Source organism: Protopterus annectens, chromosome 6.part1 (assembly GCF_019279795.1).
Source record: "Protopterus annectens isolate FY-2018-M chromosome 6.part1, PAN1.0, whole genome shotgun sequence".
Classification (NCBI taxonomy): Eukaryota; Metazoa; Chordata; order Ceratodontiformes; family Protopteridae; genus Protopterus; species Protopterus annectens.
The window spans coordinates 303,215,848-303,228,873 of NC_056738.1; positions in this window are offsets into that span (position 1 = coordinate 303,215,848).

A 13,026-nucleotide genomic window follows, 5' to 3' on the forward strand; every position below is an offset into this window, starting at 1 on the left:
GTTGCTGGCATCCCTTATGAAGAGTGTCTGACTACCTCCTTTATCTTTCTGTCTTTGTCTTAAAACCTGTTACCATCTACTGAATCACTTTCCTGAAGCTGGTAGAGTGCATCTGGTGCCTTGTTCTTCACTATTGCAACTCTTCTCTTAGCCTCTTTGTTGTCAACCAGTATTCCTTCTTAGCCTAGTCTATCTTTTCTCCCACTTTATTTCTGTATTCCTTCTTTTTTAATGACTTCCTAGACTTCTACATTGCACCACCAGCTTATTTACCTTATTTCCATACCTGGCTTGGCTACATACCTGTTCTGCAGTCCTCACACATGCTGCTTTGAGCACTGCCATTCTTCTTCCATGCCACCTATTTCTTCTTCTTCTTGAGGTGCTAATGTTCTGAGTAATTCCTTGAAGTCTTGTGTTTTCTCTCCAGTCAACTTCCATGTCTTCAGCCTAGTCTCTGTTCACCTTAGAGCCTTCTCTGACCACTGCTTGTAGCTGATTGTGGCAACCAGTGGTTTATGTTGAGGGATGACTGTTTCACTTGGGATGACTTTGTAACTGTTGATTCTTCCCCAGTGCCCTTTGCTTACAAGGAGGAAGTCTACCCAAGTTACATGTTGGCCACTCTTGATTGTGATCTTGGGACTGTCTCTCTTGCTGAACCATGAGTTGGCCACTATCAAGCCATTTGCCAGACAGAAGTCTAGAATGGCTTCCATACCTCTCAATCTTTTAATGCAAGACATTTGGGCAAACCCTAAACTAATGGGGGGGACAAAGGCCTAAAAATATGGACAGATTTTAAATATTGCACTTATAAACTTAAAAGATTGCTAGCATAACAGGTTTTGTGTTACCAAGCATTTTCTGAAGGATATAAATTCTGAAGCTCAACTGTGTGTCATTACTTTGTTACTTCAGTCCTCAGTGAATTGTCAGCAAAAGACAATTTTTTTATGAGGAATTGACCAAAAATATGAGGCAAAAATCTGGACATTCTGCAAAAATCTGGACAGTTGTGAGGTATGATGGCTTCTCTTTCTTTATTCCTGTTGCCCCACCAATGTGGACCTAGGCAGTCCTCATATCATGTTCTGTCTATCCTGATATGTGCATTTAGCCACTCATCAACACCAATTCATGTTGTCCTGCTTTATCTAGTAGAACCTGCAACTGCTGTCTGAATGCACTCTTTGTTTCACTATCACAACTCTGCTTCGGGGCGTAGGTTGAGATTATGAATTGTGCCCTGTTCTTACACTGGAGTCTGATTTTCATGTGTCTCTCACTGATTCTGATAACATCTCTCACTGTATTCTGTATTTCCTCACCACAATTCCCAAACTATTTCTAGTTTGTCCTCCTCCTCCTGTGCAGTAGACTTTGGATCCCAAGCCAAGTCACTTTAATCCACTGCCCTTCCATCACATCTCCTGGATACAGAGTCTGTCCAGCCTCCTTCTTACCATCATGTCATCCACTTCCAAGCTGCTTCCTGTCAGTTAACCTACACTGAATGTAACAATTCTTAGTTCATGTTTCGCAGGTAAATTGTTTGCCAGGTTAATTTGTTTCAATTAAGGTAATCCAAAATGAGCAACTGCATACCAGCCAGCCAGTAGCTTATCAATCCAAGGCTGCTGGGGACACATGCTGGCCAATACTGGGCACCAATACCCCTCTCATCCATTAGCATGAGTCCCTGGCGAGGTCAGAGGAGGCCGGGTCTTCAAATCACTTATCACCAGCAAATACCCATGCCCATTTTGGCAACATTAGTGAACATTTACACTGTTGAGTGGATAGCCCTGACACAGTGCACAGTCTGTAATCCATGTTCTCCTATCTTGAGGATACTGTGCACTACAGTTGATGCCCAAAGCAGTTGCTGTATACAACTTTTCCTCCCACAGTGCACCATCTGGAATATGTGCTGCTGCCCACAGCTCCATTTATGAGTGAGTTTGATGTAGAAACACTCACAATATTTTTGTGAGGTGGAAGCAATCCCACAAAAACAAAGGAAGAACATAGAGGTATTGACCAGAGGCCAGGATTGAACCTTATAACTTCTGCATGAGAGGCTAAGACCTTAACTGCCATGCCAGCTAGTCTCTATCTATCCCTGACCTTAACACACACACACACACACACACACACACACACACACACACACACACACACACACACACACACACACACACACACACACACACACACACACACACACACACAGCGTTCAAACATATAAACTCCCAGCCCCATGACTTACCTTTGTAGACCAACCAGAAGTTGCCCAAAACAACACTGTTCACACAAATGGCCCTTTACTCAACATGTACAGCAGTTCATCTGCATTGCACAAATGAATGTCCAACAAGTGAACTGCAACTATATATATATATATATATATATATATATATATATATATATATATATATATATATATATATATATATATATATATATATATATATATATATATATATATATGCAGAAATCAGAAACTGAGTGGTATCCAAAGAAGAACACTCTGAACCAAATAAGTTCCATTAATAAAAGGAATGAAAGCACTCAATGCACTGGTTCAGCATGTTCTTCTTTGGGTATCACTTGAATTCTGATTTCTGTATATATATATATATATATATATATATATATATATATATATATATAAATCTATATATCTATATATACATACATATACAGTTGTGTTATGTATGATCAAACATACTTAATATTGAGTAAAATTAAGAAACATTAAGAAGTTTGAAAGTACATGATATTGAACTCTCTAATTATCGAACCTACAAAAGGCTGAGAAAGGAAAACCATTTCCTCTCCCAATCCTCACACTAACACCCCCTACCCGCCCTATAACACTTGCCTCAAATTCATCTAAATAGTGGCAGTGTTATGGGAAGTTTTTTTTTTTTTTTTTAAGGTAAGATGCAAGTTTAGGGTTGAGGGAAGTGGGATGGCCTAATGCTGTGAGCCTGTTGTCGTGCATTGCTGCTGATGACTGGTTATTAAATTCATTGCTTGTTTTTGGACTTATTCTGTCAGTTTTCATATATATTATTTGTGAATGGATTTTTGCATTAATTTTCAGTGGAAAATTATTTCAACTGCTGATTCACTGTTGAGGGAGCTGCATATTGTTGCACATAGGAATCAGAGCACCGGTTTGGGTTCTTGCAGCAGCTAGTTTTATATATATATATACCACACACACACACACACACACACTATATATATATATATATATATATATATATATATATATATATATAACATAAACGGGATATGTTAGGTTAGTTAGTTAGTTAGGGTGTTACAGGAAGGGTGGGATTGCTGTTCAGTGCTGAAAATGTCGTGATCGATATTTTCGGCATTAACAGCTATTTTACAGTATTAGGGACGTTCGGTAATGTGTGCTCTCGGTGAAACACCTCGATAATAAGTACACTTTTTATTTTTAATTTCGAGATTATGATAGTAAACAATATATGTATAGATGTATGCATGTGTGATGTGTGTATGTGTACGTACACGTGTGTGTGTGTGTGTTTGTGTGTGTGTGTGTGTGTGTGTGTGTGTGTGTGTGTGTGTGTGTGTGTGTGTGTGTGTGTGTGTGTGGGTGTGTGTGTGTGTGCATGTGTATATATATATATATATATATATATATATATATATATATATATATATATATATATATATTTATATATACATACAGTGGATATAAAAAGTTTACACACCCCTGTTAAAATGCCAGGTTTTTGTGATATAAAAAAATGAGACCACAATAAATCATTTCAAAACTTTTCCCATCTTTAATGTGACCTATAACTTGTACAATTCAATTCTAAAACAAACAAATTTGTTGGGGAAAAAATATAAAAAATAAAAAAAACATACGATAAGCTGTTTGCATCAGTGTGCACACCCTTAAACTTATACTTTGTTGAAGCACCTTTTGATCTAATTACAGCATTCAATCTTCTTCAGTAGGAATCTGTTAGCATGGCACATCTTGACTTGGCAATATTTTCCCACTCTTCCTTGAAGAAATGCTCCAAATCTGTCAGATTGCAAGGGCACTTCTTGTGCACAGCCCACTTCAGGTCACCCCACAAATTTTCTATTGGATTTAGGTCTGGGCTCTGGCTGGGTAATTCCAAAACTTTAATTTCCTTCTGGTGAAGCCATTCTTTTGTTGATTTGGATGTATGCTTGGGGTCATTGTTGTGTTGAAAGGTGAAATTCCTCTTCATCTTCAGCTTCTAGCAGATGCCTGAAGGCTTTGGGCCAAAAATGACTAGTATTTGGAACTGTTCATAATTTCCTCCACCTTGACTAAAGCCCCAGTTCCAGCTGAAGAAAAGCAACCCAAAAGCATGATACTGCCACCTCCATGCTTCACTGTGGGGATGGCATTCTTTTGGTGATGTGAAGTGTTGTTTTTGCACCAAATGTACCTTTTGGAATTGTGGCCAGAAAGTTCAACATTGGTCTCATCAGACCATAACGCATTTTACCACATGCTTTTGGGAGACTTGATGTATTGTTTTGCAAATTTTAGCTGGGCCTGTATGTTTTTCTGTCTTGCAACCCTGCCCTATAGCCCAGACATATGGAGAATACGGGAGATTGTTGTCATATGTAGTACACAACCAGTACTTGCCAGAAATTCCTGCAGCTCCTTCAGTGTTGCTGTAGGTCTCTTGGTAGCCTCCCTGACCAGTTTTCGTCTTGTCTTTTCATTACTTTTGGAGGGACGTCCAATTCTTTGCAACGTCACTTTTGTCCCATATTTTCTTCACTTTTTGATGACTGCCTTCACTGTGTCCCATGGTATATCCAATGCTGTGGACATTTTTTTTGTACCCTTTTCCTGACTGATACCTTTCAACAATGAGATCCTTTTGATGCTTTGTAAGCTCTCTGTGAACCATGGCTTTTGCTGTAACAGGCAACTGAGTAAATATCAGGAAAATCCTACTAAGACAGCTGAACTTTGTTTGGGGTTAATCGGAATCTCTTTAATTGATGGCAAGTGTGTACCCAAGAGAACTGAATGCTGTAATTAAATCAAAAGGTGATTCAACAAAGTATTAGTTTAAGGGTGTGCACACTTATGAAACCAGTTTATTGTACGTTTTTCTATTTTTTATACTTTTCCCCTAACAGATTTGTTTGTTTTTCAGTTGAATTGTATAGGTTATAGGTAAGGGAAACTTTTTAAAATGACTTATTATGGTCTCATTTTTTTATAGCCACTATATTTATATATATATATATATATATATATATATATATATATATATATATATATATGTATATGTGTATACATATATATATATATATATATATATATATATATATATATATATATATATATATATATATATATATATATATATATATATATATAAATATATGCATATCTGATTATATGCAGCAATTTTAACATGCAGACACATCAATGCCTACATTCTGAAAGTAACTAATCTAGAAAATAAAAAATGTCAGATCTAAACTGCCTTAAAAGGAAAACAACCCCATTCCCTTGCCAAGCAATAAAAAAAATAAATAAATAAAACATTATAGTATTTCCAGATGTACGTTTTAGAGAAAGGTTTTTTTGTAAGCTAATGTTTAGGAATGAAGTTAGGGACAGCAGCAGCAGGATTATGGAGAGGGTTAGCACACATGAGTAAGGATTGATGGGGGGCTTTAATCATTTATGATAATGCTAACCTTTCTACTGGACATGTTGGGCAAGACAAATATACTTCTTTTCTACATTAATACTGCTAATTTCTCTCACCTGTCCAAATTCCAGTCCTCCCCAAGTACATTAAGAATTGAAAAAAGAGCAGAGCTCCATAAATCTGGACTTCAGAATGACCTACTTAAAACTGTGTCTCTGGCTTCATGGTGGACGTCCACATGACCTGCTGTATCAATGATTGTACTGATGTTGTAGTCAGTACTACAGCCTCAGGGTATGTACCTAGAGAGGATAGTATTGCTGAGACTATTCTCCCCCAAAGGAAAGATCAGAAAGGATATTCTAGATATCCAAATTAAGGGGAAGTGTTCTCTGGCTAGCCCTGACAAGATATAATAGATAATCTCTTTAAGGAGAAAGCAGACTCAAAGCATTCTGAAGTATATGTATGATCAAGCCTTCTGTGTACTACCATCCTTTTCTCTTTCAGTACTATCCAGCCCCCAAAAGAGAAAGCCTTCTCATCATCTGAAGATGGCTCTTAACATCACATGATCTTACCATTGTTCATGCCTATCCAAATCACCAAAGGCAATGACTTTGCTCACCTGCAGTAGTCCAAATTATGGTATGCAGCTGCCTATGTGAGTTCATTTCCCCAGGATCACCACAGACTGGAAAGACATTATGAAAGACCAGTGGGTTCTGGAAGTGGACACACTTAGCTGTGTCTCACATGCTAAAAGTTAATTAAGAGAACAAATCATTTCAGCCATGCTTTTCAGCAGGCCCAAAATTTACTGTCTGAAAGAGTTGTAGTGGTTGTTCTTCATTTGGAACAAGGCAGGAGATTCTAGACCCACCTTTTCCATATTCCATGGTGAAAATGATTTCATCTCATCCTAGAACTCAGCAGCTACCGTATGAAAAAAAAAAATCACTTAATGGGTAAAAAATAGAACAAAAACAATTTCCTCCTGATATTTATATACTCTGACATGCAAATAATCTTAAATGATTTACTATTTACCCCGGCCGTTGTCATATATTTTACATATAGAAAGAGATAAGGAGAATACAAATGCTAAGACAGAGAAATATCTCGCTGCAGGGAATTAAATATTTCCTTAGACACTGACCACAGCATGTGTAATGCAATCACCAGCGTAATTTGATAAAAGGAATGAGTACAGAAATAATCATGAAGCATTTGTAAAGCAGTGCCCAGACCAGTTCTTCCTTCATAAAGTCTTTATCGGCTTACTTTCATATGGCAAAGCGCATTTAGGACGTTCCTTTCTAAGTGATGTTAATAGAATAATGCTAAGCATGTGATTATATTTAAAAAAATGCATTCAGTCCAAGAAAACTATTTAAGCATACCCCATCATAGGTAAATTATCTCAGATTCCAATATTATGTTCATAATAATAAATTAGGCTTAAATTTCTAAGCACATTGTCTAAAACTTGTCATGACCTGTACCAGCCTTTGACCTACCATAACAGAGTACTTTTAAATGCAATGCAAAATCTCTGAGCCAAGGCATGATGACAAAATCATTAAACATAGCATAGCAGGCAGCTTTCATACAGATTTATTATTTATTTATTCTGTTTCCATAACAGAGTTTCAGTTTTCAGGGCAAACCTGATTCTTTTCTCCTTCCAATATCTTATGTCATCTTTTTACATACCTAGCTTGCATATGTTTTTTAGCTCTATCGGAAGCTTCATATGGGCTGTTATGTTTCCTCCCATTTTCTTTCCTTTGTGACTTTCTCCCACAGCCCACTATCTCTTCTGCCATTATATTCTTTTTCTCCTTTCCATTTTTATTTATCTTTATATTTCAGATTAGGTCTGAAGAAGACAAAAAGAGTACGGCCTTAAATGCCAGTACTAAAATGTATTTTCCATTTCCAGTGTGCATTCAGGTCCTATCTTTTCTTATTATTAATTCCCATTCTGAAACAGCATCTTGTTACCTGTGCTTTCTACAAAAACAAGCTACAGTACATCATAAAGAAGGCTGAAATACCACTTTCAGCTTAAATGAGCACAAGACATCATGGAACCTATTCCAGCACCCCCCCATATCTACATACACACACACACACACACACACACACACACACACACACACGTATAAGGGGTGCATGTGGCTTGCCCCTGGTTTTTGTTGTGTTGTTAACTGATGTTTTCTATTGCTAATTTTATTTTTCTGATTTTTCTGAATCCCTCAAACCACAGGTTTTTCAGCTGCAGTTAATCCTACTCCTAATTTTTACCAAGGCCTTTCTTTTCTTAGACTTTATCCTAGAAAAAATTATTTTATTAACCCTTGGCATATAATCAGAGTAATGTAATGCAGTTCCTGACATAGCCATAAGGTCATTTATTTATTTATTTTTTTGTTTATTTTTGTATTCTGCTTGAGTTTTGCTTCACTGCCGATATAACTACAGAAAGCTAGCAGCTGGACCCTGAACCTGTGGCATGAAGAACTTAGGCAAATAACACTACAGGATCCAGTGACAGAGATATACACAAGCTTTAAAGGGTTAACTAACCATCCTTGTGGCATGTTAGGATCCATATTTTCTAACATTGAAATGCTTAAAGTTGCATTCTAGTGCCTTCATATTTCTTAGATTGTTATTATTTTTCCCGGTTTTGTGTCTGCCCTAGCCCCATCTGATACATTAAGTACTGCTCTCCCTACCCATCCCTTTGCTTTGGACACTAATTACAGTTTTTTTCCCCTGCCACCACTGTAAAAGCTAAATTTTCTGAAATTCTAACCTACCTGGGGTCATTGACCTGTAGCTCAGAGTCATAAGACTAAGAGAACTATGACTTGCTACAGGTTCTGAAGTCACAGAGCTTCACTGCTGGCTTATTTGATTGGATCCTTCTCTAGCATGTCTGCTATAATCATCACAGAGCTGTATACACCCAGTGTCTTTTATTCAGAACTTTGATTAGCACAGAAGGCCCTGAACTGTAAAAAATAAGCTGTTCATCAAAAAAGGATGAAAAAATCTTTGCTGAGCTGTTCGTGGTGTACCACTGCTGTTATATATGATCTATAGTGGGTTGTCTGTGCAAGAGCTTTTTTCACTGTAAGAGACCTGAAAAATCTATTCAACCTTAGAAATCCAGGTCTGAGGCTCAAATAACCTGCACCAAGTACAAATAAATACACTTTGAGCTGCCATACACCGTGGACCAATTAACTAGACATTTTCCCATGCATTAGTAGTAAGTTTACCCAATCAGTATCCTAAACAAGCCGAACTCCAAGGAGTTATTGTTATCCCTGCACCCCCAAGTCATTTTAGTTGAAACCATGGACCAACACTTCCCCTGCAACTTCTGTAGCTAGCCTGATTAAAATGAGTATCTTGGGATAGTGTAAGAATTGTCTCATGTTGTATAAATATCATCTCTTACTCAAACAGCATAACACAGTGTGTGAGAGATGTGCGTATATTGTGTCCTTGGAGGCAAAAATCTCCCACACACAGTAAACATAGACACAAAAATCATCGGCAGCACACCACACATCACACCTCTCCAAGGCCATTACAATACACATAATCCATCATATGCTGACATTCTAAAGATTAATTTACCTAAACCTCAAAGGCCTCTAAAGTGCAACGCAGCCACAAAATATACTCAACAAGTTAAACCTACTTCCTCACACAGCACAAGGAGTAGCAAAGTCACAGATGCAGAGCTCATAAGGCAGGCATTCACACTACCAAACATTTTAGTAATAGATATCTCCATTGTTAGACATATGGATGATTTACCAAGCTGAGCAAAAAAAAAAGTGACAGTTAGTTGCTTTCCTGGTGCCAGGATCCATCAGGTCACACAATTACTTAAGTCCTTGAACAATAATTATCGATATGACTTTATCATAGTATATGTGGGTGTCAGTTACCTGAGCTGTACCTCTCTGGACAATATGAAGACAGACACAATGGAGCTCTCAAACTATGTGTCCCAGGCAAGTATGAGCCTAGCACTGAACAGCATTCTACCTTCTCCAAGGATGATGCCACAGTACGAGCAAAACATAATTGAGATCAATAATTGACTATGTTTTGATGTCATTCAAAGAAGGTCCGATATTTATCAGCCTGGGAGAATATGATCAACAGACCACAGTATTTCATAAGAAGGCCAACATCAAGTCCAGGTTCTGATTATTGGCAAAGACATTGCCTTTTTAAGCAATGCCAACCTGATAAACTTAGCAACATAACAAAGCAAGCAAAAGAAAATATGAAGGTGTTACTGATCAATGCTAGGAGCCTAAACAAGATGCTCTATTCCCTACTTGCCCTACTTGCCCTGGAGGATGTAGCTATCCGTTTAGTGATTGGCACGTGGTTTAGAATGGCAGATAGCACCCCAGCTCTGCATGGCTACAATGCCTTCCACACATTTAGACCAGCTAGTGTACAGGGGGGAAAGGTGGAAGGTGACTCAGTCTTCATCCAGAAGATACACACATCAAGGCTGGCAAAGATGCATGATGCACTAGAGCTTCTTCACTATCCAAATAACCATTAGAAAGGTCCCTTACTATATATTAGCTATCCACAGAACTCCCCCTTTGACCCAAGAAAGCCGCAGAGCCTACTTGCTAGAGCTGGAATCTCTCAGTATTAAATCCAATACCGTTTTCCTAAGCGATCATAGGATCGTAGGATCATAGGAAGTTACTAGGCTAATGACCCTACGGCGCTTATAAGCCTAGCCAAGTTCTACCCTGATTTCCATGATCAGCACCTACTGCCCCTGTCCAAGAGGGACACAGCTGGAACCCCCCATGGTGAATTTACAGTTACCCATCCAATTGTCAAGACTGCATTTGAAGAGGGCCAATGAGATGCTCTGTTTGACATGAAGTGGGAGTCTATTCCAAAGGTATGGTAACCTCTGGGAGACAGATCTGTCCCTCCAGCAGGTTCTATTAATGTCACATATCAGGTTAAGCTCTTTAGAGTGAGTAACCCATGTACCCTTTGACTTGCGGATATGCAGCATTTCCAATAAAGCAGGGTCAGAGACTGCCTTATATGCAAGGCAGAGATTGCCTCTGAGTAGTGTGTATGAAACAGAATAAAGTGACTGATTTCAGATGATCCACATAGGACAGATGCTGAAGGCCTTGAATTTTCCTTGTGAGGAACCTTTGTGGTTTCCCCAATTGCTGCAGGTGCTTGGAAAGGTACATACCAAAAGGGCATTGAACTCAATTATTGGCCTGATGAGGGAAGAGTACAGAGAGGTTATAACTTTTCTTCTGGAAGCAGTGCCCTTACTTATGAGATGAGCAATATAGAATGCCCTTCTTACCACTGTGGAGACATGGTGGTCAAAGGTAAGATTGCTGTCAACCTGTGTGCCCAGGTCTTTCATCACTGAGTGCATACTTAGGGTGTTGCTATTGATGTGGTAGTTTGCAGGAATGATCCTCTTACCAAAAGGGATGACAATACATTTTTTGTATTGAGTTTAAGGCCATGGCTTTGGTACCAATCATTTATTTGTGTAAGACCCTCTTGTAGGATGTTGACATCATTTGGAGATTCTATTATGCTCACAGTTTGCAGTCATCAGCAAACTTTGTCAGCCACAGACATTTAGTTTTTGCTTGTACTGTGGAGAAATAGATTCCAAACAGTAGAAGTCCCAGGACTGATCCCTGTGGAACACCACTGGTTAGAGGTCTGCTGTTGGAGGTGGATTCCCCTGTTTTTACTATATGTGTGTTATCAGTGAGCCAGTTAGTCACCCATCTAACGTTATAAGTGTTGATACCTTGCTGGGTGACTTTGTCAATGATGCCTGAGTGGGGGACAGTGTCAAAAGCCTTAACTAATTCTAGGTAGGCTGTATACACAGATTTCCCCTCACCCAGGGCCTTGGTGACTGTCTCGAAGAAGTCCACTAGGTTTAACAGGCATGATCACCCTTAAACAAATCAAAACTCAGTAGGATCAAGTGTTTGGAGATTACCTATATCTTTGTTGATAAAGTCTATGATGATTTGCTCCTTGGCCTTGCAGATAAGGCCAGTCAGGCCAACAGGTCTACAGTTCCCGGGGTCAGTAGAAGCACCACCTTTGTGCAAGGGAATAACAATGGCTATTTTCCATTCAGCTGGAATGAAGCCAATGCTTAGACTATGATTGAAAACAGTACCCAGTGGTGTTGCTAATTCTTGTTGGAGCCCATGTAGGACACAGCCTGGGATGTTATCAGGTCCCATAGATACTGTGGGCAAGCTATGTGCTGGAAACCTATATCACAACTAGTGCACAAGCACAGAGATTCCCAGACTTTGTCAATATAAATGCCCTGGAACAAATAGTCCCCACTAGGTAGAACGACATGTTGGATCTTGTCCTTGCTGATAAGGGAGCATCTTGCATGATTCCTTGCATATCTTCATCACTTTTTAAGTCTGACCATAAAGCTGTCGCCTTCAAAATAAAATTGAAATCAGAGATCCCTTCCAGCCAAGGTACATTTAGAAATTTCTTAAAGATGAGCTACTTACTCCTAAGTGATACATGGGCAAGGTTCAAATCCTGACCAAACCAAGTTAACTCCACTGAATACATGGAAGTGTACACCACCACAATATACCAGCATGTAAACAGCTATATAAAAGCAGCCGTACCCTGTTGAAACAAATGCAAGGCACACCCCAGAAATAAATGCTCTTGGTGGAGACAGAATATCAACAATCTTTTTAACAAAAGGAAGAGAATTTTGATAAAAATTAAGAGGAGTGATTCCCAGAATGATAGAATCCTCATCATTGCAAGAAACAACTCAGGAACTTAATAAAGTCAACCAAAGCCTAGTTTGAGGCTAAAACAAATCAAAGATAAAAACAATCACAAGACCTTTTTAGTTAAGTTTATCTCAGAAGCATAATACAGCAGTGCTCTGAGCTGATTGTGAATTATATTGCCTACACCAAAGTGAAGATATAGCTAATCAATTGGCCAATAAATTCACCTCAGACTTAAACCCTGTCTCTCCTCCATCTATCCCACAAGGGGTCTATTGTGTATAAATTAACCATCATAATGTCGAATGTAAAATACCAACAAAATAATTTCAATCATACACAATGGTGAAAAAAATGAAAACAATAATATCGGGAGAGGAAAACTATTTTCTTTCCAGATGTTAAAACTAACCCCCCCGTAAAACCAGCCTCAAATTTGTATGAATACTGGCAGTGTTACAGGAAGG